This window comes from Panulirus ornatus, chromosome 56, assembly GCF_036320965.1.
Source record: "Panulirus ornatus isolate Po-2019 chromosome 56, ASM3632096v1, whole genome shotgun sequence".
Taxonomy (NCBI): domain Eukaryota; kingdom Metazoa; phylum Arthropoda; class Malacostraca; order Decapoda; family Palinuridae; genus Panulirus; species Panulirus ornatus.
Window position 1 is genome coordinate 8,580,368 of NC_092279.1, and position 27,729 is coordinate 8,608,096.

At 39.9% G+C, this 27,729-nt stretch overlaps 1 long non-coding RNA gene across 2 annotated transcripts; it reads right to left on the bottom strand.

Annotated features, from left to right (window-relative positions):
• LOC139765859 (uncharacterized) lies at positions 1-27,729 on the bottom strand. Of its 2 annotated transcripts, XR_011716743.1 has the most exons (5): positions 27,600-27,729; positions 16,704-16,816; positions 14,301-14,469; positions 3,843-5,253; positions 1-2,395 (listed from the first exon to the last, which is right to left on the bottom strand). It is a non-coding gene; the product is annotated as an uncharacterized lncRNA (long non-coding RNA). The 2 variants fall into 2 exon arrangements; XR_011716742.1 differs by lacking the exon at positions 1-2,395 and having other exon boundaries at positions 4,452-5,253; positions 14,328-14,469.

The window sequence follows — 27,729 nt, forward strand, 5'->3', positions numbered from 1 at the left end:
AAATCTTTTTTATTTAATTTTCAAACTCTATATCTTTTGCAATAATATCCATAATACAGGTAAACCTAGATTTATGAAAGGGTTCATTCCTAAAGAACCTTTCATAAATAAATTTTTTGTACTGAAGCACTTCGAGAAACCATGCACCCCATTACACAAAGGAGTGCAAGTTATTTGGAGATGTACAAGAGAAAGTGGCAGGAAATCAAGATGAAGGTGTAGGGGCTGAAAATGAAGGCAAATGAGAGCTGGGATGAGTGATTATCAGCAACCTTCTGGGAGAAAAAGTGAATTCAAAGGAGGTGAACTGTCTGAAAAAAACAAGAGAACACAAAGGGACATCCATGATGGTGATAAATGGTGAACTGGTAACGAGCATTGATAAAGTGAAGAGATGGAGTGAGTACTTTGATGGATCACTGAATGTGTTTGATTATACGATGACAAAAGTATGGTATTTTGGTTGGGGAGGTAGGTGTAATGAGAGAGTCATGGCAAGTGGGTTTTGTGGGGAAAGAAGAGGAAGTGAAAGCCTTGTATAAAATGAAACTTGGTATGGCAGATGGAGTGAATGGTACTGCATTTGACTTTCTTAAGAAACAGGGTGACTGTTGTGTTGATTAGTTAGGATTTTCAGTGTATGTATGGATCACTGTAAGGTGCCTGAGGATCAGTGGGATGAATGTATACTGCCACTGTATAAAGGCAAGGGGTACAAAGGTGAGTGTTCAAATTACAGAGGTATAAGTTTGTTGAATATACCTGGAAAATTGTGACTGAGAAGGTGGTGGTATGCGAATAGCATGACTTGGGAGGAATAATGTGGTTTCAGAAGTGGTAAAGGATGTGTGAATTGGATGTTTACTTTGAAAAATGTGTGAAAAATACTTAAGACAAACAAAAAAATCTATATATGGCATATTTGGATCTCAAGGAAGTATATGATAGGGCTGATAGAGATGCTTTGAGGAAGGTGGTGTGAGCATTTGGTGTCAGAGGAAAGCTGTTAGAAGCAGTGAGGAGTTTTTACTATAGGAGTAAGGTGAGTGTGTGAGCACGCAGAGAGGAGGGTGAATGGTTCTATGTGAAAGTAGGTCTGCACCAGGGAGGTGTGACACCACCAAGGCTGTTTAATTTGTTTATGGATGGGGTGGTAAAGGAGTCTGAGTTTGGGAAAGTGTATGAAATGAGAAAGTTGAGAGTAAATGTGAATAAAGGCAGGACTATTATGTTTAGCTTTGTAAGGAGACAGGTCAGTTGGGGTGTGCCTGGAAGAAGGAGAATTGTAGGAAGAAGAGATTTAGATACCTCAGAGTGGACATGGCAACAAACAGAACCATGGAAATGGAGATGAATCATAGGATAGGTGAGAGGAGGGTTTTGGGAGCACTAAGGAATGTGTGGAATGAGAAATCACTATTTGGTATGATGAGGCATGGGCTATAGATGAGAATGCACAGAAGAGGGTGGATGTATTGGATATCCAATGTAATGTTCAACTGCGTCCTAATTGAAGCAAGTAAAGTGTTTTAGATACTTAAGAGTGGATATCCTATGGGTGAGGGGGTGAAGGTTTTTATTGGAGCACTGAGGAATTCAATATTTGGGAAGGAGAAAAGGGGTAAATCTGAAGGTATAATAGTCCCAAGGATGTTGTATAGATGTGAGGCATGGGCAATAAATAAGGAGGTATGGAAGAGGGTGAAGGTAATGGATATCAAAAGTATGATAACATCCAAACTTTTTCACATTACTGTGTACAAGAACTCCTCTCAGATAACATTTCAGCAAAAAAAAATTCCACATTCATCACATCCAGACATTTTCACACTAATGTGCACAGAAAAATTACCTTTTTTTTAAAGTTAATTTTTCCACAAAAGTTCCCCTTGTTCATCACATCTAAATTTTTCACATCAAAGTTCACAAACAAATGTTTCTGAAGTTCATCTTTCTGCAAAAGCAGTTTCCCACATTCATGGCATCCAAACTTTTTCACACAACTGTGCACAGACAAACATTTCTGAACATCACCTTTTAGCATAAACAGTTTCACCATTCATCACATTCAAACTTTTTCAAACAACTGTGCACAAGCAAATGTCTATCGAGTGCTTTTCCATGAAAACGGTTTACCACATTCACCACATGTAAAGTTTTCAGTTTTTGTAAATCTTCCAAAGTACACGGTATGTTTCTGAAGAGTACTTGTATGTGAAAATAGTTTCTTATTTTCAGTACAGCCAATTTCTTTTAGGCCATTGTGCAAAAGCATATGCTTCTGGAAATGATTCTCCTATGAAATTATTTTCATTTTTCATATGGAAACTTTTCCTTTCTGCCAGAACTGTCAGTTTCTGCTGTTCTTAGTCTTGAGATGCAACTGAATTCATATCTGAAATAGAGTTGGCTTTAGAAAGGTGTTCTCTCACAGTGGGTAACATTTCAAACTCAGAACTATCTAAGAATCCATTAGTTGTATCAAACCGAGTGATGCATAATCAACTCTGAAATACTGTGGGATACACTAATTTCAGCAGGTGAAAATGTTCACAACATAATTCCTTATAGTTATCTTCAAGTTAACTATGCTAACAGTAATTTTTCACAACAAAGTTCTAACACATTTACACACATCCGAAATATATTTTGGTTGGCAGTGAGTCTTTTAGGCTATGTGCAGAACAACAATGCTAGAAGTTGGGTCCAGTTAGATGCCTTTAAGAATTCTGTACATTTATATATCCTGGAGCGTTTTTTTAAATTCTACTTTCAGGGCAAATTTTGATAAACATTTTCAAACTGAGATAATCTGAGGAAACTGGTTTAGACATAGTACTCATTGTGAAAGCCCAGCACAGGCATCATGGGCCTCAGCGCAACTTTTGATACATGGAACCTTAGTCATTCCTGTCTTTTAACCGCCCTCCTCTGAGTAATTAAGATTTCCCTGCTATCAAGATATTCCAGTTGTCTTTTTTTTTAACCGTGAATTTCATTTAATTTTTGATATAGACCAATGGTACTGCTACTGCTTACAAGTCAAAACACTAGAGTTCCAGATGGCTCTTCCTTGAATTATGTTGTCATAACTAAGGAAAAGGAAGCAATATGGCAAAGCCATATTCAAGCAAGAAATGTTTTTAACATTTCTCATGAATAAGTGATGCAAATGTGATATGGACCTTTTGGATAATTTGATACTTTTATTTTTGAAATAAAATTCTTATCATTCCTGCAGATCTCACCAAAATTAATTTGAGTTGATAAAATTCATACATGCTTAATCACGAATTATAAATATACAGTGCACATAAGCAAAAAGAGTGAACTTTGAAGAATGAAAAATTGTTTTCTCACCAAGGCAGTGTCCACAAGATGTGAGTGGATCTAAATGATCTCCATGGCCTAGTATTAGAAGCCTCTAACTCTCCATCTTCTGGTGGGGTTAATATCCTCACCCTTCAGTCATGACCCATTTAGTGATAATGGTTCTGTTTCACTCAGAGTTAAGTCCCCCTTTAATCAACAGCCATCACCCCAGCAATGACATCATTGTTCCATGGCTGTCAGGCTGCAGACTAACCACCACATCATATTCCAAAACAAGGATGTCATCCTAATGGTGACTACCATTAATCAAGAGAAACTTTTTATGAAAGGGGAATGTAGGGCAGGACACCATAACCAAAAAATTGCTTGCGAGGTACTGCCCTAGAGAAAAAAGTTTTACATTCTTCAAAACTCACTTTTCTTTCCAAGGTCAGTTTGTTCCATGAAGAAAAAACATGGAGGCAAGGGGTAAGAGGAAAACTCAAGAGAAAAGATGATCATATACATACCTCAGGGTTTTGCTGCAGCATATTAACTATCCTTTGTCTGGCAGGAAGTAAAGCCCAATGCATGTAAGATTGCTCCTTGTTATTTAGACCAAAGAAACCTGTGACAAAAGTGCCTAGGCAAACCAGAAAAGGGGTTCCTCTTGTTAATCTCCAAGTACCTCAAAGCATTCTTTCAGATACTAAACTGAATAAGGTACAACGTTCTTCAAAAGCAATCCAGAGAAGTAACAGAGGGATACTGGTATCTACATTTACTCTTATCTAAACCCCAGGCTGGAAAGATCCTAACCCAAAGATATATCAATAATAAGATTCTTATGGCTAAGCAGCCAGAAAAATCATGACTATAGCAACACCAAGGTCTTTGCCACCCCAGCTAGGAATGACTGGTACAGTTGTGAACTTTGTTCTCTAGCAATATACTTTTTCAGGCAGAGGCTGTTATATCTATAGAATGTTAACTGCATGGTCATCACCCTGCTCATGACCCACAGGGTTATGGTGAACTGTACAGCTGGATGTCTCTCTCTGGATGACAATTTTCCAGAGGACCCAGATGTGTAGTTTCATGACCCATCAGTTCTATTGGGTCACCATAGAATACACTGATCTGGCTGCTCGTGAGCCAGATGGCCCATATCTAACTAGTAGGTTGTTTGGAGAGGTCTTCATTTTCTCAACTATGGTAGCATATTGAATTTTTTATTATTATAATAATTGTAGTTGCTTGTGATGTATGGCATCTCTGCAAACAAAAGATCACTTTCAAATTCAACTGAAGGTGAGGACTGGAAGACCAACCCATCCACATACAGTTGCAACTACCATGCTGAGCATATCCCAGTATGGTTGCAGATTGTACGAGGTTTGGCAAGTTACATCAAGTATCATAATAAAGTGAATGATGCCATTTATGAGCGGTATGTATGGGTCCTGTCTTGGTATCTGCCACAGTGCTTGTGTATAATGTGCCAAAGGCCCATGGGAGAAAGTCTCATTAGATGCACTCTGAGGATCTGCAGAGATGGAAAGGAATAAGCATTTATCAGTTATGGTACATAATTTCTCTAGGTGCTGTGAGCTGGTGCCTATACCTGATAAACTTCCAAACACAATCACTAAAGCTTTTAAGAATGCCAGTATCTGCAGGGATCAAACTCCTATGATGCTCCGCACTAAAAATGTGTGGGGATTTAAATATGCTGTATTAGGTGAGATGTGTAAACTTCTTAACACAAAAGAGTATAACATAGATGCTTACCACCTAGCTACTGATGTGCTGATAGAGAGGTCAAACAGAAGGGAAGTAGTCACATTCACTAGTTACATTTGGGATGAGTCCATCCCTGGTGTCCAATGTGACATTAATTCAGCCTTGAATATCACTGTAACTAATTCCTCTTATTCTATTCTGTATAGGGTGACGGGATTATCATATGAACTGAAATGTTAATGTAGAAAATCATATGCAAAGGGCAAACAGGATATGATGTGCTCACAAAATAGAGCCACAAAGGAAAATAATGGATGAGAAAATCAGTTAATTACGGTTCAACTTCAGGGTAGTGATCCTATGCCCAGCCTTACAGGAAGATTTGTGGGGCCACACAGAATAAGAATAAAACTCCAAGGGAACAAATTTCACATGGTGTAGAACTTTAGGGGAAACTCTTATCACCAGTGTAAACCATTCAAATAAAACTAAACTTTGTGGACTCAGTATATCCATAACCTAAAGAATCACTGGTTGACCCACCAGGGAAGGAATCCCTGGTGCAGATGAAAAGTGCCCCACAGATACCAAACCTAACCTAACCTGAACAGCAGCTACATCCTATGTTCTAGGTATGTGAACACAGGCTGTTGATCCAACCAGCAATACCCAAGGACTAAGCAGAGATTGTAGTCTAATGAAGGTTTAGGTTCCTCATTTGGAGGTACAAAAAGTCAACCACATGTCAATAAATTTTGGTGATGAAAAGGAAGGCTCATATAGCCAATAACTTTTTTTAGAAATCTGTAGGCATGGCTTGGCAAAAGTGGGTATGTTGTTGTGCGTTGCCAAGAAAAGGCTGCAAAAAACCTTAGGATATACAAGCAATGCAGTATGATGCATTAGTTAACGGTTTACTCTTGATCATCCAAGAGGAATTAGTGGTAACAATAAACTGTACTTGTGAAAGGGTTAAGGGAATATAATAATGTTCCTATCAAAGTTAGAAAATGTAAAAAAGATGAAGGGTATCTCACCAAAATCTGCCTGCAAAAGTGGTCATCACACCCCTAAGACCAGTTTGTGGGGTAAATTGAACAATGAGTCAGGTTATGCACCCCTAGGACTAGTTGGCAGTGTGAGTTGGATGTTAGGTCAGTTTAGAGTTTAGTCAGATTCACAGGTAGACCACCAGCCTAGTTGTTACAAACACAAGATGAAACAAGGATTGTTCAACTTCAGCTTGCTGAACATTTCCTTGTCCATGAAATTGAATGTGATTCTAATATTTGCCAACAGAGTTTATCTCCTCAACTACTCTCCTAAGTTGTGACTATGGAAAACTATTTTCCTAAGTTGTGATCATGGAAACATGTTGGGAATGATGTTGACTTTCAAGTCTCTCTCACACAGATTCCTGCATCTTATTTCCTGCTGAAAGATAACAATACTGAGGCCTTCTTTCACTACAACCATCCTTTTACATTTACTCCACTTGTAAGTTGATGCAATCCTTGACGCTTTTCACTTCCCTCCTGACCTTTGTATCATTTGCAAACATATTCAGGTAAGATTCCACATTGTCTAGCAAGTCATTCACATAAATCAAGAATAGAAATGGTCCAAAGCAGAACACTGTAGCATTTTGATGATGACTTAAACCCATTTTGAAAAGGCTCCTCTAACATGTGCCCTTTGTTCTCTTCCATTATGATAATCTTTTTCCTTTGTTCTCTTCCATTATGATAATCTTTTATCCATTGTAGGACTCTCTTAGCCCTGTCTGGTGATTTGGCTTCTAAATCAGCCACCCATGTTGTACAGTCAAATGCTTTCTGGCAACTGAAATACAAACAGTCCACCTAGCCTACCCTTTTTTTTGAAGATAAAGCTCACTCTCTTACAGAAATCTAAGGGGTTTGTTACATGTGCCCTCCTTTCCCAAAAGCTTAGGTAATTCATCTATTGCAAGTCATCCCTCTCCAATTTAGTCTACCTGTTCTTCTTGTTCCCTTCACTACTGACACATATATCCTCCCTGTCAAGCTTTCCTCACTCGTTCTCTCCATATGTCCAAACCATTTCAGCACACTCTCTCAACAATAATCCTTTTATTGCCACACCAGTCACCCTTTCCTTACTTACTCGGTCAAACAACTTCACACCACATATTGTCCTCAAATATTTCATTCCCAACACACCTTCCCTCGTCAGCCATGTCCACTCCCAGGCATCTAAAACACTTCACTTACTCCAATTTCATTCACATGCCCAACTACCCTGTCCCTCAACTCTCCTACCCTTATACCCTTGCTTTTATTAAATTTATATATATATATATATATATATATATATATATATATATATATATATATATATATATATATATATATATATATATTTTTTTCATACTTTTCGCCATTTCCCGCGATAGCGAGGTAGCGTTAAGAACAGAGGACTGGGCCTCTGAGGAAATAACCTCACCTGGCCCCCTTCTCCGTTCCCTCTTTTGGAAAAAAAAAAAAAAAAAAAAAAAAAAAAAAACGAGAGGGGAGGATTTCCAGCCCCCCCCGCCCTCCCCGTTTAGTCGCCGTCGACGACACGCAGGGAATACGTGGGAAGTATTCTTTCTCCCCTATCCCCAGGGATAATATATATATATATATATATATATATATATATATATATATATATATATATATTTTTTTTTTTTTTTTTTTTTTATACTTTGTCGCTGTCTCCCGCGTTTGCGAGGTAGCGCAAGGAAACAGACGAAAGAAATGGCCCAACCCCCCCCCCCCATACACATGTACATACACACGTCCACACACGCAAATATACATACCTACACAGCTTTCCATGGTTTACCCCAGACGCTTCACATGCCTTGATTCAATCCACTGACAGCACGTCAACCCCTGTATACCACATCGCTCCAATTCACTCTATTCCTTGCCCTCCTTTCACCCTCCTGCATGTTCAGGCCCCGATCACACAAAATCTTTTTCACTCCATCTTTCCACCTCCAATTTGGTCTCCCTCTTCTCCTCGTTCCCTCCACCTCCGACACATATATCCTCTTGGTCAATCTTTCCTCACTCATTCTCTCCATGTGCCCAAACCATTTCAAAACACCCTCTTCTGCTCTCTCAACCACGCTCTTTTTATTTCCACACATCTCTCTTACCCTTACGTTACTTACTCGATCAAACCACCTCACACCACACATTGTCCTCAAACATCTCATTTCCAGCACATCCATCCTCCTGCGCACAACTCTATCCATAGCCCACGCCTCGCAACCATACAACATTGTTGGAACCACTATTCCTTCAAACATACCCATTTTTGCTTTCCGAGATAATGTTCTCGACTTCCACACATTTTTCAAGGCTCCCAAAATTTTTGCCCCCTCCCCCACCCTATGATCCACTTCCACTTCCATGGTTCCATCCGCTGCCAGATCCACTCCCAGATATCTAAAACACTTCACTTCCTCCAGTTTTTCTCCATTCAAACTCACCTCCCAATTGACTTGACCCTCAACCCTACCGTACCTAATAACCTTGCTCTTATTCACATTTACTCTTAACTTTCTTCTTCCACACACTTTACCAAACTCAGTCATGACTCATGGTGAGGTGCCTGAGGATTGGCGGAATGCGTGCATAGTGCCATTGTACAAAGGCAAAGGGGATAAGAGTGAGTGCTCAAATTACAGAGGTATAAGTTTGTTGAGTATTCCTGGTAAATTATATGGGAGGGTATTGATTGAGAGGGTGAAGGCATGTACAGAGCATCAGATTGGGGAAGAGCAGTGTGGTTTCAGAAGTGGTAGAGGATGTGTGGATCAGGTGTTTGCTTTGAAGAATGTATGTGAGAAATACTTAGAAAAGCAAATGGATTTGTATGTAGCATTTATGGATCTGGACAAGGCATATGATAGAGTTGATAGAGATGCTCTGTGGAAGGTATTAAGAATATATGGTGTGGGAGGAAAGTTGTTAGAAGCAGTGAAAAGTTTTTATCGAGGATGTAAGGCATGTGTACGTGTAGGAAGAGAGGAAAGTGATTGGTTCTCAGTGAATGTAGGTTTGCGGCAGGGGTGTGTGATGTCTCCATGGTTGTTTAATTTGTTTATGGATGGGGTTGTTAGGGAGGTAAATGCAAGAGTCTTGGAAAGAGGGGCAAGTATGAAGTCTGTTGGGGATGAGAGAGCTTGGGAAGTGAGTCAGTTGTTGTTCGCTGATGATACAGCGCTGGTGGCGGATTCATGTGAGAAACTGCAGAAGCTGGTGACGGAGTTTGGTAAAGTGTGTGGAAGAAGAAAGTTAAGAGTAAATGTGAATAAGAGCAAGGTTATTAGGTACAGTAGGGTTGAGGGTCAAGTCAATTGGGAGGTGAGTTTGAATGGAGAAAAACTGGAGGAAGTGAAGTGTTTTAGATATCTGGGAGTGGATCTGTCAGCGGATGGAACCATGGAAGCGGAAGTGGATCATAGGGTGGGGGAGGGGGCAAAAATTTTGGGAGCCTTGAAAAATGTGTGGAAGTCGAGAACATTATCCCGGAAAGCAAAAATGGGTATGTTTGAAGGAATAGTGGTTCCAACAATGTTGTATGGTTGCGAGGCGTGGGCTATGGATAGAGTTGTGCGCAGGAGGATGGATGTGCTGGAAATGAGATGTTTGAGGACAATGTGTGGTGTGAGGTGGTTTGATCGAGTAAGTAACGTAAGGGTAAGAGAGATGTGTGGAAATAAAAAGAGCGTGGTTGAGAGAGCAGAAGAGGGTGTTTTGAAGTGGTTTGGGCACATGGAGAGAATGAGTGAGGAAAGATTGACCAAGAGGATATATGTGTCGGAGGTGGAGGGAACGAGGAGAAGAGGGAGACCAAATTGGAGGTGGAAAGATGGAGTGAAAAGGATTTTGTGTGATCGGGGCCTGAACATGCAGGAGGGTGAAAGGAGGGCAAGGAATAGAGTGAATTGGAGCAATGTGGTATACAGGGGTTGACGTGCTGTCAGTGGATTGAATCAAGGCATGTGAAGCGTCCGGGGTAAACCATGGAAAGCTGTGTAGGTATGTATATTTGCGTGTGTGGACGTATGTATGTACATGTGTATGGGGGGGGGTTGGGCCATTTCTTTCGTCTGTTTCCTTGCGCTACCTCGCAAACGCGGGAGACAGCGACGAGGTATAAAAAAAAAAAAAAAAAAAAAAAAATATATATATATATATATATATATATATATATATATATATATATATATATATATATATTTATTTATTTTGCTTTGTCGCTGTCTTCCACGTTTGTGAGGCAGCGCAAGGAAACAGACGAAAGAAATGGCCCAACCCACCCCCATACACATGTATATACATACACATCCACACACGCAAATATACATACCCATACATCTCAATGTACACATATATATATACACACACAGACACATACATATACACATGCACACAATTCACGCTGCCTTTATTCATTCCCATCGCCACCTTGCCACACATGGAATAACATCCCCCTCCCCCCTCATGTGAGCGAGGTAGCACTAGGAAAAGACAACAAAGGCCCCATTCGTTCACACTCAGTCTCAGCTGTCTTGCTATAATGCCCGAAACCACAGCTCCCTTTCCACATCCAGGCCCCACAAAACTTTCCAAGGTTTACCCCAGACGCTTCACATGCCCTGATTCAATCCATTGACAGCATGTCTACCCCGGTATACCACATCGATCCAATTCACTCTATTCCTTGCCCGCCTTTCACCCTCCTGCATGTTCAGGCCCTGATCACTCAAAATCTTTTTCACTCCATCTTTCCACCTCCAATTTGGTCTCCCACTTCTCCTCGTTCCCTCCACCTCCGATAGATATATCCTCTTGGTCAATCTATATATATATTCATTTACTTTATTTATTTATTTTGCTTTGTCGCTGTCTCCCGCGTTAGCGAGGTAGCGCAAGGAAACAGACGAAAGAATGGCCCAACCCACCCACATACACATGTATATACATACACGTCCACACACACAAATATACATACCTATACATCTCAATGTACACATATATATATACACACAGACATATACATATATACACATATACATAATTCATACTTTCTGCCTTTATTTATTCCCATCGCCACCTCGCCACACATGGAATAACAACCCCCTCCTCCTCATGTGTGCGAGGTAGCACTAGGAAAAGACAACAAAGGCCCCATTCGTTCACACTCAGTCTCTAGCTGTCATGTAATAATGCACCGAAACCACAGCTCCCTTTCCACATCCAGTCCCCACAGAACTTTCCAGGGTTTACCACAGATGCTTCACATGCCCTGGTTCAATCCATTGACAGCACGTCGACCCCGGTATACCACACTGTTCCAATTCACTCTATTCCTTGCATGCCTTTCACCCTCCTGCATGTTCAGGCCCTGATCACTCAAAATCTTTTTCACTCCATCTTTCCACCTCCAATTTGGTCTCCCACTTCTCCACGTTCCCTCCACCTCTGACACATAACCTCTTGGTCAATCTTTCCTCACTCATTCTCTCCATGTGACCAAACCATTTCAAAACACCCTCTTCTGCTCTCTCAACCACACTCCTTTTATTTCCACACATCTCTCTTACCCTTACATTACTTACTCGATCAAACCACCTCACACCACATATTGTCCTCAAACATCTCATTTCCAGCACATCCACCCTACTGCGCACAACTCTATCCATAACCCACGTCTCGCAACCATCCAACATTGTTGGAACCACTATTCCTTCAAACATACCCCTTTTTGCTTTCCGAGATAATATTCTCGACTTCCAAATATTCTTCAAGGCTCCCAGAATTTTTGCCCCCTCCCCCACCCTATGATTCACTTCCGCTTCCATGGTTCCATCCGCTGCCAGATCCACTCCCAGATATCTAAAACACTTTACTTCCTCGTTTTTCTTTATTCAAACTTACCTCCCAATTGACTTGACCCTCAACCCTACTGTACCTAATAACCTTGCTCTTATTCACATTTACTCTTAACTTTCCTCTTTCACACACTTTACCAAACTCAGTCACCAGCTTCTGCAGTTTCTCACATGAATCAGCCACCAGCGCTGTATCATCAGAGAACAACAACTGACTCACTTCCCAAGCTCTCTCATCCACAACAGACTACATACTTGCCCCTCTTTCCAAAACTCTTGCATTCACCTCCCTAACAACCCCATCCATAAACAAATTAAACAACCATGGAGACATCACACACCCCTGCCGCAAACCTACATTCACTGAGAACCAATCACTTTCCTCTCTTCCTACACGTACACATGCCTTACATCCTTGATAAAAACTTTTCACTGATTCTAACAACTTTCCTCCCACACCATATATTCTTAATACCTTCCACAGAGCATCTCTATCAACTCTATCATATGCCTTCTCCAGATCCATAAATGCTACATACAAATCCATTTGCTTTTCTAAGTATTTCTCACATACATTCTTCAAAGCAAACACCTGATCCAGATGAGTTGTGCGGAGGAGGGTGGACGTGCTGGAAATGAGGTGTTTGAGGATAATATGTGGTGTGAGGTGGTTTGATCGAGTAAGTAATAACAGGGTGAGAGATGTGTGGTAATAAAAAGAGTGTGGTTGAGAGAGCAGAAGAGGGTGTTTTGAAATGGTTTGGTCACATGGAGAGAATGAGTGAGGAAAGATTGACCAAGAGGATATATGTGTCAGAGGTGGAGGGAACGAGGAGAAGTGGGAGACCAAATTGGAGGTGGAAAGATGGAGTGAAAAAGATTTTGAGTGATCGGGGCCTGAACATGCAGGAGGGTGAAAGGCGTGCAAGGAATAGAGTGAATTGGAACAATGTGGTATACCGGGGTTGACGTGCACGTCCATACACATACATATACATACATATAAATATCAGCATATACATACAAAGCCATGTACAGGGACGTAATATTAGAAAGAAGGGAGCTGCATGTGATATCTAAATATAAATATCTATATACTTTCAATATGCTGCACATAATATTCCAACATTTCCAAACTAATGTGAACAAGAAAACACTTTCTAATGTTCATTGCTGTGCACAAGCAAGTGTGGTTGAAGAGTAGCTTTCTGCAAAAATAATATCCCACATTCATCATATCCAAACTTTTACACACTGATGTTCCTGAAGAGTGCCTTTCTGCAAAACATTTTCCCACATTCATCACATCCAAACACTTTCACCCCTTTGTGCACAGACAAATGTTGTTTGAGAGTATTTTTCTGTAAAAATAGTTTCCCACATTCATCACATCTCAAAATTTCACACCACTGTGCACAAGCATTTCTGAAGATTACTTTTGTACAAAAACAGTTGTCCACATTCATCACATCCAAACTTTTTCACCAGTGTCCACAGACAAGTGTTGTCGAAGAGTACCTTTCTTTAAAAACAGTTTCCCACAGTCATCACATGCAAACTTTTCACATATGTGTACACGAGAAAGTGTTGCTGAAGGTCACCTTTTCGGAAAATACAGATTCCCACACTCACCGCACCAAGACTCTTTCACACCACTGTGCACAAGCATATATTGCTGAAGATCACTTTTCCACAAAAATGGTCTCACATTCAATACATCCAAACATTTTTGCACCAATGAGCACAGATAAATGATCTTTAAGATAACTTTTCTAAATAAACAGTTTCCTGCATTCATCATGTCTAAATTTTTTCATATCATTATCTACAAGTAAATATTCCTGAAGCTCCCCTATTTGCAAAGACAGTTCCCTAAGTTCATCACACACAAATGATTTCACACCACCATGCATAGACATATGATCTTTAAGATGATATGGCTGAGAAAACAGTTTCCCACATTCATCATATCCAAGATTTTTTTAAACCACTCTGTACAAGGAAATATGTCTGAAGATCACTGTTCCGCACAAAATGTTTCCCCGCATTCATCATATATAAATTTCTTCACCAGTGTGCACAAGAAAAATGTTCGTGAAGAACATCCTTCTGCAAAAAGTTTCCTATATTCATCACACCCAGACTTTTTAACACTACCATGCACAAGCAAATGTCTTTTAAGAATACCCTTACATGAAAACATTTCCCCACATTCATCACAGGCAAAGTTTTTTATATGTCTTAAATCTTCTACAGGACTGCATATGGAGGAGTTTCTGAAAATTTCTCCAATGTAAAAAGACTTTCCTACTTTCAGTACAGCCAGTTTCTTTCTGACCATTTTGCAAAAGCAGGTGCCTCTGAAGATGATCCTCCGGTGAATATATCTTTCCACATTTCTCATACAGAAATTCTTTCTCCTCATTAGACACTGTCAGTTTCTGCTGTTCTTAATCTTGTGATGCAGTGTCGCTCGCCATCTAAAATAAGTGAAATAAGAGTTATCTCAAGAAAGTGTTCTCATAATGTCACATTTCAAACTCTGAACTACTGAGGAATAAATTTTCTAATAAAACTGAATGATGACACTGGAATAATGAATGATTAACTCTGAAATATACTAATTTCTGCAGGAGTAGAAATGATCACACCTTAATTGCAACACAGTTACCATCAAATTAATAATATATATAGCAATTCATCATTTTTTCATACTTGAATCACTGTTCCCTACTTTAGCAAGGTAACACCAGAAACAGATAAAGAAAAACTGCATCCACTCATCTATCCTCTAATGCATTGAAACCACACTTTCCTATCCACAGACCCTTCCATGGTTTACTCCAACACTTCCCATGTCCTTCTTTAGTCCACTGACAAGGTTGTTGACCCCCATGAACTACAGTGTTCCAATTCACTTTATCTTGTGCACACCTTTACCCTCCAACATGTTCAGGCCCTGATTATTCAAAAAAATCCTTTTCACTCCATCCTTCCATCTCTAGTTTGACCGCCCTTATCTCCGTGTTCCTCCACTTCTGACACATACATACTCTTTGTCAAGCTTTCCTCACTCATTCTCTCCATATGTCCAAACAATTCCCGCCACACTTATAATTCATTGTATAAGAGAAAATCATGTAGCTAAAGGAAATTGGGTGTAGCAAAACCTCAGAATATGCCAGAATTAGCAGAAATACATAACAATAACACAGTATACCCCACCCAATTTTGTTCAAATAAGCTGAAAAAATAAATACCTTTGTCCTGAAATAGTCAAGTAAGAAACTATTCTTCTATTTAGAAATGAAAGCACATATCATAATAATTAAAAAGAAAAAGTGATGTTGTCCTCACTTTACCAAGGAAGAACTGAAAATTTTGTTGTGGGAGTGCATTTAGGAAGGTATCTTATCAATGCCCTTGTGGGGAAATGTGCTATATCACTTGCTTCTTGGTTGTTTTATTATTCTTATATGAAGTTTTTCCATTCTATATGAGAAAATTAGTTTTCCCGATGTATTTACACTATTTTGTTGTTTGTCTTAGAGTGATGTAGAGAGCACCAGAGCTAAATAACTACATTTTATATGATTTTCTATGATTGGGGTTGAATCTTGTGTTATTTCTTAACAAACACTGATCTTGCTCATACAAACAACAATAAAGCAATTTGGAAGGCATTCACGGCTATTCTGGTAAATTCCTGCTATTTTTTGGGTTTCAGCATACTAAGAAAATGGAAATGGAATGCTGCCTACCTTCGTTCAAACATATAACCAATAAAATGATACATTAAATCAAATTTTTCATTTGTCTTCCCTACATCATTATCTTTGCTATGTTCAGACCAAATGCATGAATTACTAATTATCTTCATATCTGGGAAATAATTGGAAGTCTTACCAGCCATTTACAATCATATTCAACTGAAAACATTTAAGTAATTGATAAGATGATACAGTACTTTGGTACTTTGTACATTATATTTTTTTCCCACAGAGTTCTTTTCAGTAGATTCCTCCCTATTGCATGAATTATAAATCATCTAAATATTCAGAAAATGAAAGAAAAACTAGGCAAAATAAATGGAAGTTTTACCAAACATTTGCAATAATCATTTGTTCAAAAAATTCAAACATGTAATAAATAATTTTGGTAAATTGTATTTCTTATATTTTTTCAACACAATTCCCTTCTGTAAGTTCTTATGTAATACAAGAAGTAATAATCATCAACACATTCTGAAAAATATAGGTGGGAGAAATAAATGAGTCTTGCCTAGCGTTAATGATCATATAGTGAACCCACCTGGCTGGCCATGTGAATCTGATAGTTTTGCAGGAATTCTTAAAAAATTGGGCATAATTTTGGTAAAATAAAAAAATACAGTTAAAAGTGCATGAAATAACACAACACCAGTGCACTTGTTCAGGTCATTTTTAATCTTTAAGCAGTGATCAACAACAATTGATGTTCTCAGAAGCCAACATCAATGGATGTTATGACTTTTCCTGCCTCTATTGAATTATCCAGCAGACTTATAGTATCATCAGTAACTGACAGAGGTCTCTTCCATTACTAAGACGTGGGCAAATTTTTTCCCCAGAACCCTTAAAACCACCATTATTAGTGCATTACTGTCAATCTGAGGGTTGTTTACATACCATACCATACACAAATATCATGGTGACGTACACAATAACAACCCTACCTCTCCAAAGGGTGGGGTGGTAAACCATAACAACCTCTCCAAAGGATGGTACAGGTGTTTCCTAGGTTGTGAAAGCAGTGAACTACCACCCAAGATGTTATACTGCACAATATCTGGAAAAATTTATATAGGTATTACAATCAGATTCTACCAAAAAAGATGAAAGCATTAATGTTTATAGTGCCTGTGAGGAAAAAAACAGGTTTTGTACGTTAAAACTTCTCTCACTGAGGTAGAGTCCTATGAGCATCATGGAAAATTTCCTAGGAATACTAGGGTCTGGATTCTAACCAAACACGTAACCAGTGAGCAAGCAGTAAATAAGAAAAAAGATATACACGGATAATGCTCATCTATAGGTCCATCATCAGCCAATTAGCAACCGTTATAAATACTACTGTTGTGTTATTTACCACTGTTCAGTAAAATATAATGCCCTGACTCATGATCTGCAGGTATATCTATAATCAAATTGAATTACTGGGAGATCTACTGCCCTAGAATGAGAGTAAATGAGGCCATACCTATGTGGAATGATGTTACATTTAGAATCCCACAGGGTTCAGTTCTTGGACTCCTAGTCTTTGTCACACTGATTAAAAAACTACCCAGAGGAAGTTGATATTAATTCATACCTTTTTGATGATGACTCAAAATCTACAGTTTGATATCTAAGAAGATTGCCCCAAGTTTCAAAAGAATCTTAAAAGATGGAGAAATGTAGTAAAATGTGGCTCTTAAAGTTCCATTTATAACAATGTAAACTCCTGCACATTAGAAGAGGGAAAAATGGTAAATGGAAGTATGAAATGTATTGGAATGATGTGTAGTGTTGTCAGAAAAAGATCGAAGGGCATTGTCGCCAACAAGTTGAAATCTGAAGAACTACAAAGGTTTACATGACATATTCCAATTATGGACAGATTTGTTAGACTATAACTGTACGAGCAGGAAAACAATGCCCTAAGCTTTCTTCAAAGGTAACATACAACAAGAAAGAATTCCTTTGCACTAAGAGCAATGAAAATAAGGCATAGTCTTACAGAGGAAATAGTTACTGCCAAAATATTGAATCTCAATGAAAAAAAAAAAGTGGGTTTATATCTGCTGTTCAATGACTTCTAGGCAAGATATCCTGCACACCAGCAGGACTGGGCCTTTGAGGGAATATCCTCACCTGGTCCCCTTCTCTGTTACCTCTTTTGGAAAAATTAAAAAAACGAGAGGGGAGGATTTCCAGCCCCCCACTCCTTCCCCTTTTAGTCGCCTTCTACGACACGCAGGGAATACGTGGGAAGTATTCTTTCTCTCCTATCCCCAGGGATATACATTTATATTCTGCTTTGTCGCTGTCTCCCGCGTTAGCGAGGTAGCACAAGGAAACAGACGAAAGAATGGCCCAACCCACCCACATACACATGCATATACATACATGTCCACACATGCCAATATACATACCTATACATCTCAATGTATACATATATATACACACACAGACATATACATATATACACATGTACATAATTCATACTGTCTGCCTTTATTCATTCCCATCACCACCCCACCACACATGAAATAAAAACCCCCTCCTCCCTCATGTGTGCGAGGTAGCACTAGGAAAAGACAACAAAGACCACATTCGTTCACACTCAGTCTCTAGCTGTCATGTAATAATGCACCAAAACCACAGCTCCCTTTCCACATCCAGGCCCCACACAACTTTCCATGGTTTACCCCAGACGCTTCACATGCCCTGGTTCAATCTATTGACAGCACGTCGTCGACCCCAGTATACCACATTGTTCCAATTCACTCTATTCCTTGCACGCCTTTCACCCTCCTGCATGTTCAGGCCCCGATCACTCAAAATCTTTTTCACTCCATCTTTCCACCTCCAATTTGGCCTCCTACTTCTCCTCGTTCCCTCCACCTCTGACACATATATCCTCTTGGTCAATCTTTCCTCACTCATTCTCTCCATGTGATCAAACCATTTCAAAACACCCTCTTCTGCTCTCTCAACCACACTCTTTTTATTACCACACATATCTCTTACCCTGTTATTACTTACTCGATCAAACCACCTCACACCACATATTATCCTCAAACATCTCATTTCCAGCACATCGACCCTCCTTCTCACAACTCTATCTATAGCCCACGCCTCGCAACCATATAACATTGTTGGAACCACTATTCCTTCAAACATACCCATTTTTGCTTTCCGAGATAATGTTCTCGACTTCCACACATTCTTCAAGGCTCCCAGAACTTTCGCCCCCCCCCCATGATTCACTTCCGCTTACATGGTTCCATCCGCTGCCAAATCCACTCCCAGATATCTGAAGCACTTCACTTCCTCCAGTTTTTCTCCATTCAAACTTACCTCCCAATTGACTTGTCCCTCAACCCTACTGTACCTAATAACCTTGCTCTTATTCACATTTACTCTCAGCTTTCTTCTTTCACACACTTTACCAAATTCAGTCACCAGCTTCTACAGTTTCTCACACGAATCAGCCACCAGCGCTGTATCATCAGCGAACAACAACTGACTCACTTGCCAAGCTCTCTCATCCACAACAGACTGCATACTTGCCCCTCTTTCCAAAACTTGCATTTACCTCCCTAACAACCCATTCCATAAACAAATTAAACAACCATGGAGACATCATACACCCCTGCCGCAAACCTACATTCACTGAGAACCAATCAATTTCCTCTCTTCCTACACGTACACATGCCTTATATCTTCTCACTTTGCACACCACTTCAACCAAAACACCTTATATCTGTCACTCTATCATCACATTCAACAAACCTTCAAAATACTCACTCCATCTCCTTCTCACATCACCACTACTTGTTATCACCTCCCCATTTGCCCCCTTCACTGAAGTTCCCATTGATTCCCTTGTCTTACGCACTTTATTTACCTCCTTCCAAACATCTTTTTATTCTCCCTAAAATTTAATGATCTCTCACCCCAACTCTTATTTGTCCTCTTTTTCACCTCTTGTACCTTTCTCTTGACCTCCTGCCTCTTTCTTTTATATATCTCCCATTCATTTGCATTATTTCCCTGCAAAAATCGTCCAGATGCCTCTCTCTTCTCTTTCACTAACAATCTTACTTCTTCATCCTACCAGTCACTACCCTTCCTTATCTGCCCATGTCCCACGCTTCTCATGCCACAAGCATCTTTTGCGCAAGCCATCACTGCTTCCCTAAATATATCCCATTCCTCCCCCACTCCCCTTACCTCCTTCATTCTCACCTTTTTCCATTCTGTACTCATTCTCTCCGGGTACTTCCTCACACAAGTCTCCTGAAGCCCCAAGCTCACTTACTCTCACCACTCTCTTCACCCCAACATTCTCTCTTCTTTTCTGAAAACCTCTACAAATCTTCACTTTTGCCTCCACAAGATAATGATCAGACATCCCCCGAGTAGCACCTCTCAGTAGATTTACATCCAAAAGTCTCTCTTTCACACACCTATCAATCAACAAATAATCCAATAACGCTCTCTGGCCATCTCTCCTACTTACATATGTATACTTATGTATATCTCTCTTTTTAAACCAGGTATTCCCAATACTTCCCACGCATTCCCTGTGTCGTAGAAGGCGACTAAAAGGGGAGGGAGCGGGGGACTAGAAATCCTCTCCTCCCTTTTTTTTTTTCCCTAAAGAAGGAACAGAGAAGGGGGCCAGGTGAGGATATTCCCTCAAAGGCCCAGTCCTCTGTTCTTAACACTACCTCGCTAATGCAAGAAATGGCGAATAGTAAGAAAGAAATATATATATATATATTTTCTTTTCTTTCATACTATTTGCCATTTCCCGCATTAGCAAGGTAGCGTTAAGAACAGAGGACTGGGCCTCTGAGGGAATATCCTCACCTGGCCTCGTTCTCTGTTCCTTCTTTTGGAAAATCAAAAAAAAACGAGAGGGGAGGATTTCCAGCCCCCCGCTCCCTCCCCTTTTAGTCGCCTTCTACGACACGCAGGGAATACGTGGGAAGTATTCTTTCTCCCCTATCCCCAGGGATATATATATATATATATATATATATATATATATATATATATATATATATATATATATATATATTTTTTTTTTTTTTTTATACTTTGTCGCTGTCTCCCGCGTTTGCGAGGTAGCGCAAGGAAACAGACGAAAGAAATGGCCCAACCCCCCCATACACATGTACATACACACGTCCACACACGCAAATATACATACCTACCCAGCTTTCCATGGTTTACCCCGGACGCTTCACATGCCTTGATTCAATCCACTGACAGCACGTCAACCCCTGTATACCACATCGCTCCAATTCACTCTATTCCTTGCCCTCCTTTCACCCTCCTGCATGTTCAGGCCCCGATCACACAAAATCCTTTTCACTCCATCTTTCCACCTCCAATTTGGTCTCCCTCTTCTCCTCGTTCCCTCCACCTCCGACACATATATCCTCTTGGTCAATCTTTCCTCACTCATTCTCTCCATGTGCCCAAACCATTTCAAAACACCCTCTTCTGCTCTCTCAACCACGCTCTTTTTATTTCCACACATCTCTCTTACCCTTACGTTACTTACTCGATCAAACCACCTCACACCACACATTGTCCTCAAACATCTCATTTCCAGCACATCCATCCTCCTGCACACAACTCTATCCATAGCCCACGCCTCGCAGCCATACAACATTGTTGGAACCACTATTCCTTCAAACATACCCATTTTTGCTTTCCGGGATAATGTTCTCGACTTCCACACATTTTTCAAGGCTCCCAAAATTTTCGCCCCCTCCCCCACCCTATGATCCACTTCCGCTTCCATGGTTCCATCCGCTGACAGGTCCACTCCCAGATATCTAAAACACTTCACTTCCTCCAGTTTTTCTCCGTTCAAACTCACCTCCCAATTGACTTGACCCTCAACCCTACTGTACCTAATAACCTTGCTCTTATTCACATTTACTCTTAACTTTCTTCTTCCACACACTTTACCAAACTCTGTCACCAGCTTCTGCAGTTTCTCCCATGAATCCGCCACCAGCGCTGTATCATCAGCGAACAACAACTGACTCACTTCCCAAGCTCTCTCATCCCAACAGACTTCATACTTGCCCCTCTTTCCAAAACTCTTGCATTTATTTTTTTTTTTTTTTTTTTTATACTTTGTCGCTGTCTCCCGCGTTTGCGAGGTAGCGCAAGGAAACAGACGAAAGAAATGGCCCAACCCCCCCCCCATACACATGTACATACACACGTCCACACACGCAAATATACATACCTACCCAGCTTTCCATGGTTTACCCCAGACGCTTCACATGCCTTGATTCAATCCACTGACAGCACGTCAACCCCTGTATACCACATCGCTCCAGTTCACTCTATTCCTTGCCCTCCTTTCACCCTCCTGCATGTTCAGGCCCCAATCGCTCAAAATCTTTTTCACTCCATCCTTCCACCTCCAATTTGGTCTCCCTCTTCTCCTCGTTCCCTCCACCTCCGACACATATATCCTCTTTGTCAATATTTCCTCACTTATTCTCTCCATGTGACCAAACCATTTCAAAACACCCTCTTCTGCTCTCTCAACCACACTCTTTTTATTACTACACATCTCTCTTATCCTTTCATTACTTACTCGATCAAACCACCTCACACCACTTATTGTCCTCAAACATTTCATTCCCACCACATCCACCCTCTGCACAAACCTATCAATAGCCCAAGCCTTGCAACCATATAACATCATTAGAACCACTATTCCTTCAAACATACCCACTTTTGCTATCTGAGAGAGAGAGAAAGCATTAATGGTATGGCCTTGATTCGGGCCTCATCTGCCTAAGCTGTCTCAGGTAACATAAAAAACTGGAGGTGGAAGGATGGAGTGAAAAAGACTGAGTGATCAGGCCTGCCTGAACATACAGGAGGGTGAAAGGCGTGCACGGAATAGAGTGAATTGGAACAATGTGGTATACCGGGGTCGACGTGCAGTCAATGAATTGACCCAGGGCATGTGAAGTGTCTGGGGTAAACCATGAAAAGTTTTGTGGGGCCTGGATGAGGAAAAGGAGCTGTGGTTTTAGTGTATGACACATGACGGCTAGAGATTGAGTGTGAACGAATGAGGCCTTTTTGTCTTTTCCTGACACTACCTGGGGGTGGGTGGGGGAGGGGGGATGCTATTTCATGTGTGGCGCGGTGGCGACAGGAATAGATGAAGGCAGCAAGTATGAATATGTACATGTGCATATATGTCTGTGTATATATAGGTATGTATAAGTTGAAATGTATAGGTATGTATATGTGCATGTGTGGGCATTTATGTATATACATGTGTATGTGGGTGGGATGGGCTATTCTTTCGTCTGTTTCCTTGCACTACCTCACTAATGCAGGAGATGGCGATTAAGTATGATAAATCATATTTATTCTATTATACTTTGTCGCTGTCTCCCACATTAGCGAGGTAGCGCAAGAAAACAAACGAAAGAATGGCCCAACCCACCTGCATACACATGTATATGCATACACGTTCAAGTATAATCAATAAATGAAAAAATAATATATATATATATATATATATATATATATATATATATATATATATATATATATATATATTTTTTTTTTCTTTTTTATACTTTGTCGCTGTCTCTCGCGTTTGCGAGGTAGCGCAAGGAAACAGACGAAAGAAATGACCCAACCCCCCCATACACATGTATATACATACGTCCACCCACGCAAATATACATACCTACACAGCTTTCCATGGTTTACCCCAGATGCTTCACATGCCTTGATTCAATCCACTGACAGCACGTCAACCCCGGTATACCACATCGCTCCAATTCACTCTATTCCTTGCCCTCCTTTCATCCTCCTGCATGTTCAGGCCCCTATCACACAAAATCTTTTTCACTCCATCTTTCCACCTCCAATTTGGTCTCCCTCTTCTCCTTGCTCCCTCCACCTCCGACACATATATCCTCTTGGTCAATCTTTCCTCACTCATCCTCTCCATGTGCCCAAACCACTTCAAAACACCCTCTTCTGCTCTCTCAACCACGCTCTTTTTATTTCCACACATCTCTCTTACCCTTACGTTACTCACTCGATCAAACCACCTCACACCACACATTGTCCTCAAACATCTCATTTCCAGCACATCCATCCTCCTGCGCACAACTCTATCCATAGCCCACGCCTCACAACCATACAACATTGTTGGAACCACTATTCCTTCAAACATACCCATTTTTGCTTTCCGAGATAATGTTCTCGACTTCCACACATTCTTCAAGGCCCCCAGAATTTTCGCCCCCTCCCCCACCCTATGATCCACTTCCGCTTCCATGGTTCCATCCGCTGCCAGATCCACTCCCAGATATCTAAAACACTTCACTTCCTCCAGTTTTTCTCCATTCAAACTCACCTCCCAATTGACTTGACCCTCAACCCTACTGTACCTAATAACCTTGCTCTTATTCACATTTACTCTTAACTTTCTTCTTCCACACACTTTACCAAACTCAGTCACCAGCTTCTGCAGTTTCTCACATGAATCATCCACCAGCGCTGTATCATCAGCGAACAACAACTGACTCACTTCCCAAGCTCTCTCATCCCCAACAGACTTCATACTTGCCCCTCTTTCCAAAACTCTTGCATTTACCTCCCTAACAACCCCATCCATAAACAAAAATATATATATATATATATATATATATATATATATATTTTTATACTATTCACCATTTCCCACCTCAGCGAGGTAGCATTAAGAACAGGGGACTGGGGCTCTGAGGAAACATCCTCACCCGGCCCCCTTCTCTGTTCCTTCCTTTGGAGAATTAAAAAAAAAATGAGAGGGGAAAATTTCCAGCCCCCCCGCTCCCTTCCCTTTTAGTCGCCTTCTACGACATGCAGGGAATACGTGGGAAGTATTCTTTCTCCCCTATCCCAGGGATATATATATATACATATATATATATATATATATATATATATATATATATATATATATATATATATATATATATTTTTTTTTTTTCATACTATTCACCATTTCCCGCATTAGCAAGGTAGCGTTAAGAACAGAGGACTGGGCCTTAGAGGGAATATCCTCACCTGGCCCCCTTCTCTGTTCCTTCTTTTGGAAAATTGAAAAAAAAAAAAAAAAATGAGAGGGGAGGATTTCCAGCCCCCAGCTCCCTTCCCTTTTAGTCGCCTTCTACGACACGCAGGGAATACGTGGGAAGTATTCTTTCTCCCCTATCCCCAGGGATATATATATATATATATATATATATATATATATATATATATATATATATATATATATATATATATATATTCATGTGAGAAACTGCAGAAGCTGGTGACTGAGTTTGGTAAAGTGTGTGGAAGAAGAAAGTTAAGAGTAAATGTGAATAAGAGCAAGGTTATTAGGTACAGTAGGGTTGAGGGTCAAGTCAATTGGGAGGTGAGTTTGAATGGAGAAAAACTGGAGGAAGTGAAGTGTTTTAGATATCTGGGAGTGGATCTGGCAGCGGATGGAACCATGGAAGCGGAAGTGGATCATAGGGTGGGGGAGGGGGCGAAAATTTTGGGAGCCTTGAAAAATGTGTGGAAGTCGAGAACATTATCTCGGAAAGCAAAAATGGGTATGTTTGAAGGAATAGTGGTTCCAACAATGTTGTATGGTTGCGAGGCGTGGGCTATGGATAGAGTTGTGCGCAGGAGGATGGATGTGCTGGAAATGAGATGTTTGAGGACAATGTGTGGTGTGAGGTGGTTTGATCGAGTAAGTAACGTAAGGGTAAGAGAGATGTGTGGAAATAAAAAGAGCGTGGTTGAGAGAGCAGAAGAGGGTGTTTTGAAATGGTTTGGGCACATGGAGAGAATGAGTGAGGAAAGATTGACCAAGAGGATATATGTGTCGGAGGTGGAGGGAACGAGGAGAAGAGGGAGACCAAATTGGAGGTGGAAAGATGGAGTGAAAAAGATTTTGTGTGATCGGGGCCTGAACATGCAGGAGGGTGAAAGGAGGGCAAGGAATAGAGTGAATTGGAGCGATGTGGTATACAGGGGTTGACGTGCTGTCAGTGGATTGAATCAAGGCATGTGAAGCGTCTGGGGTAAACCATGGAAAGCTGTGTAGGTATGTATATTTGCGTGTGTGGACGTGTGTATGTACATGTGTATGGAGGGGGGGGTTGGGCCATTTCTTTCGTCTGTTTCCTTGCGCTACCTCGCAAACGCGGGAGACAGCGACAAAGTATAAAAAAAAAAAAAAAAATATATATATATATATATATATATATATATATATATAAGGGAGTGGGGGGCTGGAAATCCTCCCCTCTCGTTTTTTTTTTTAATTTTCCAAAAGAAGGAATAGAGAAGGGGGCCAGGTGAGGATATTCCCTCAAAGGTCCAGTCCTCTGTTCTTAACGCTACCTCGCTAATGCGGGAAATGGCGAATAGTATGAAAAAAAAATATATATATATATATATATATATATATATATATTATATATATATATATATATATATATATATATATATATATATATATATATATGCATAAAAAAAACAATCATATAGACATGAAAAGCTAATTCACTCATCTTCCAATCTTTTATATACACATACAGAATACAAGTAAATCATAAGCCTCATACATGATATATTCACAGAAATGTCAGCTCCTCGTATAACTGGAAAAGATCATTTAAGTCATGCATAGCTTTGTTTATATCACACTTAATGATACAAGGGATTCCATACAAAAGTGCATCTCCTTGGAAATGAAGGTAATTAGGCAGTACTACACTGCTCATTTAATTTTCAATATTCATACATGGAAGTTTTGTTAGTTTTCTAATATTTCATTCTAACTGCATTAGTTTATCATTATTTAATCCCACTTTTTCTCTTCCCTTAATAATCATCCTTGCCACTGTATCATTTATTACCAAACAAGAAATAAGAGTGCTAATAAGAAACTAATGAAAGAGAACACTCTTAATTCCTTCATTTAATATCAAACAATGAATCTATAACATTAGAAACACGACCCTAAACCTATAACACATGCGCTCCTGAATCTATCTTAACAAAACCTATCAAGAAAGATGTAAAGAAGTACTTTTATAGTAAAAATGTAGTGGATGAACTGAATAATAAACAATGATCTACTCCCTATAGTAAACTGGTAATTACATTCAGTGAAAACTAAACTAAACTCAGGAAACAAGCCTCCTACCAAATGAATGCAAACTACATAACTTTTTTTTTCAAATAAAATCGAAAATGTGAGTTCAATTTAATTTCTACAACCTGTTTGGTAAGGTTCTCATTGGCCCTGCTGTCGTGTTTCCATTGCTTTTAGCTCGCATCTTTCCCCCCATTATCATTTCCAGATAAAATTAATGAGGCTCCAAATCAATGTTTTCCCAGTTTAAATCAACTATACTCAGTATGAAAATTACATTAATATACCTTTCTTTAAAATCAGTGAGTTACTTGAGTAGTGCTCCTTAACTGGAACTAAACTTAAAAAATGAACTACATTAAGCTTTGAGTCTTAATACAAATTATGTGTGGTTTCGGCTTGATATAACAATGAGAGTATAAACTGATGAACACTTCTGCAGTCTAAATCGCATTTGCTAAATATAAGTTAACTGCTATGCACTTCTTCCATATTGATGTCATCTTTGTGGTGCCCCTAAACTAGAACTTTTCCAACCGTTAACTTTTACCAAAAATTATTTTAAGAATCTATGATCAGAAGCACGAATCAAGTGAAACAAGGAAAGTAAAAATTACAAACTGACACTACAAATAATTCAGATTCAGCTATGTACCGTGGAATTCCCCCTGTGGGTTTAGTCTGGACCAAGGTAAGCAACACAATCGATGGCTTCTGTTTACAGTGATGTTTGAGGGATACGTGAGAATGTGTATCTAAGGGATATCATATGGTAATTCATTGTA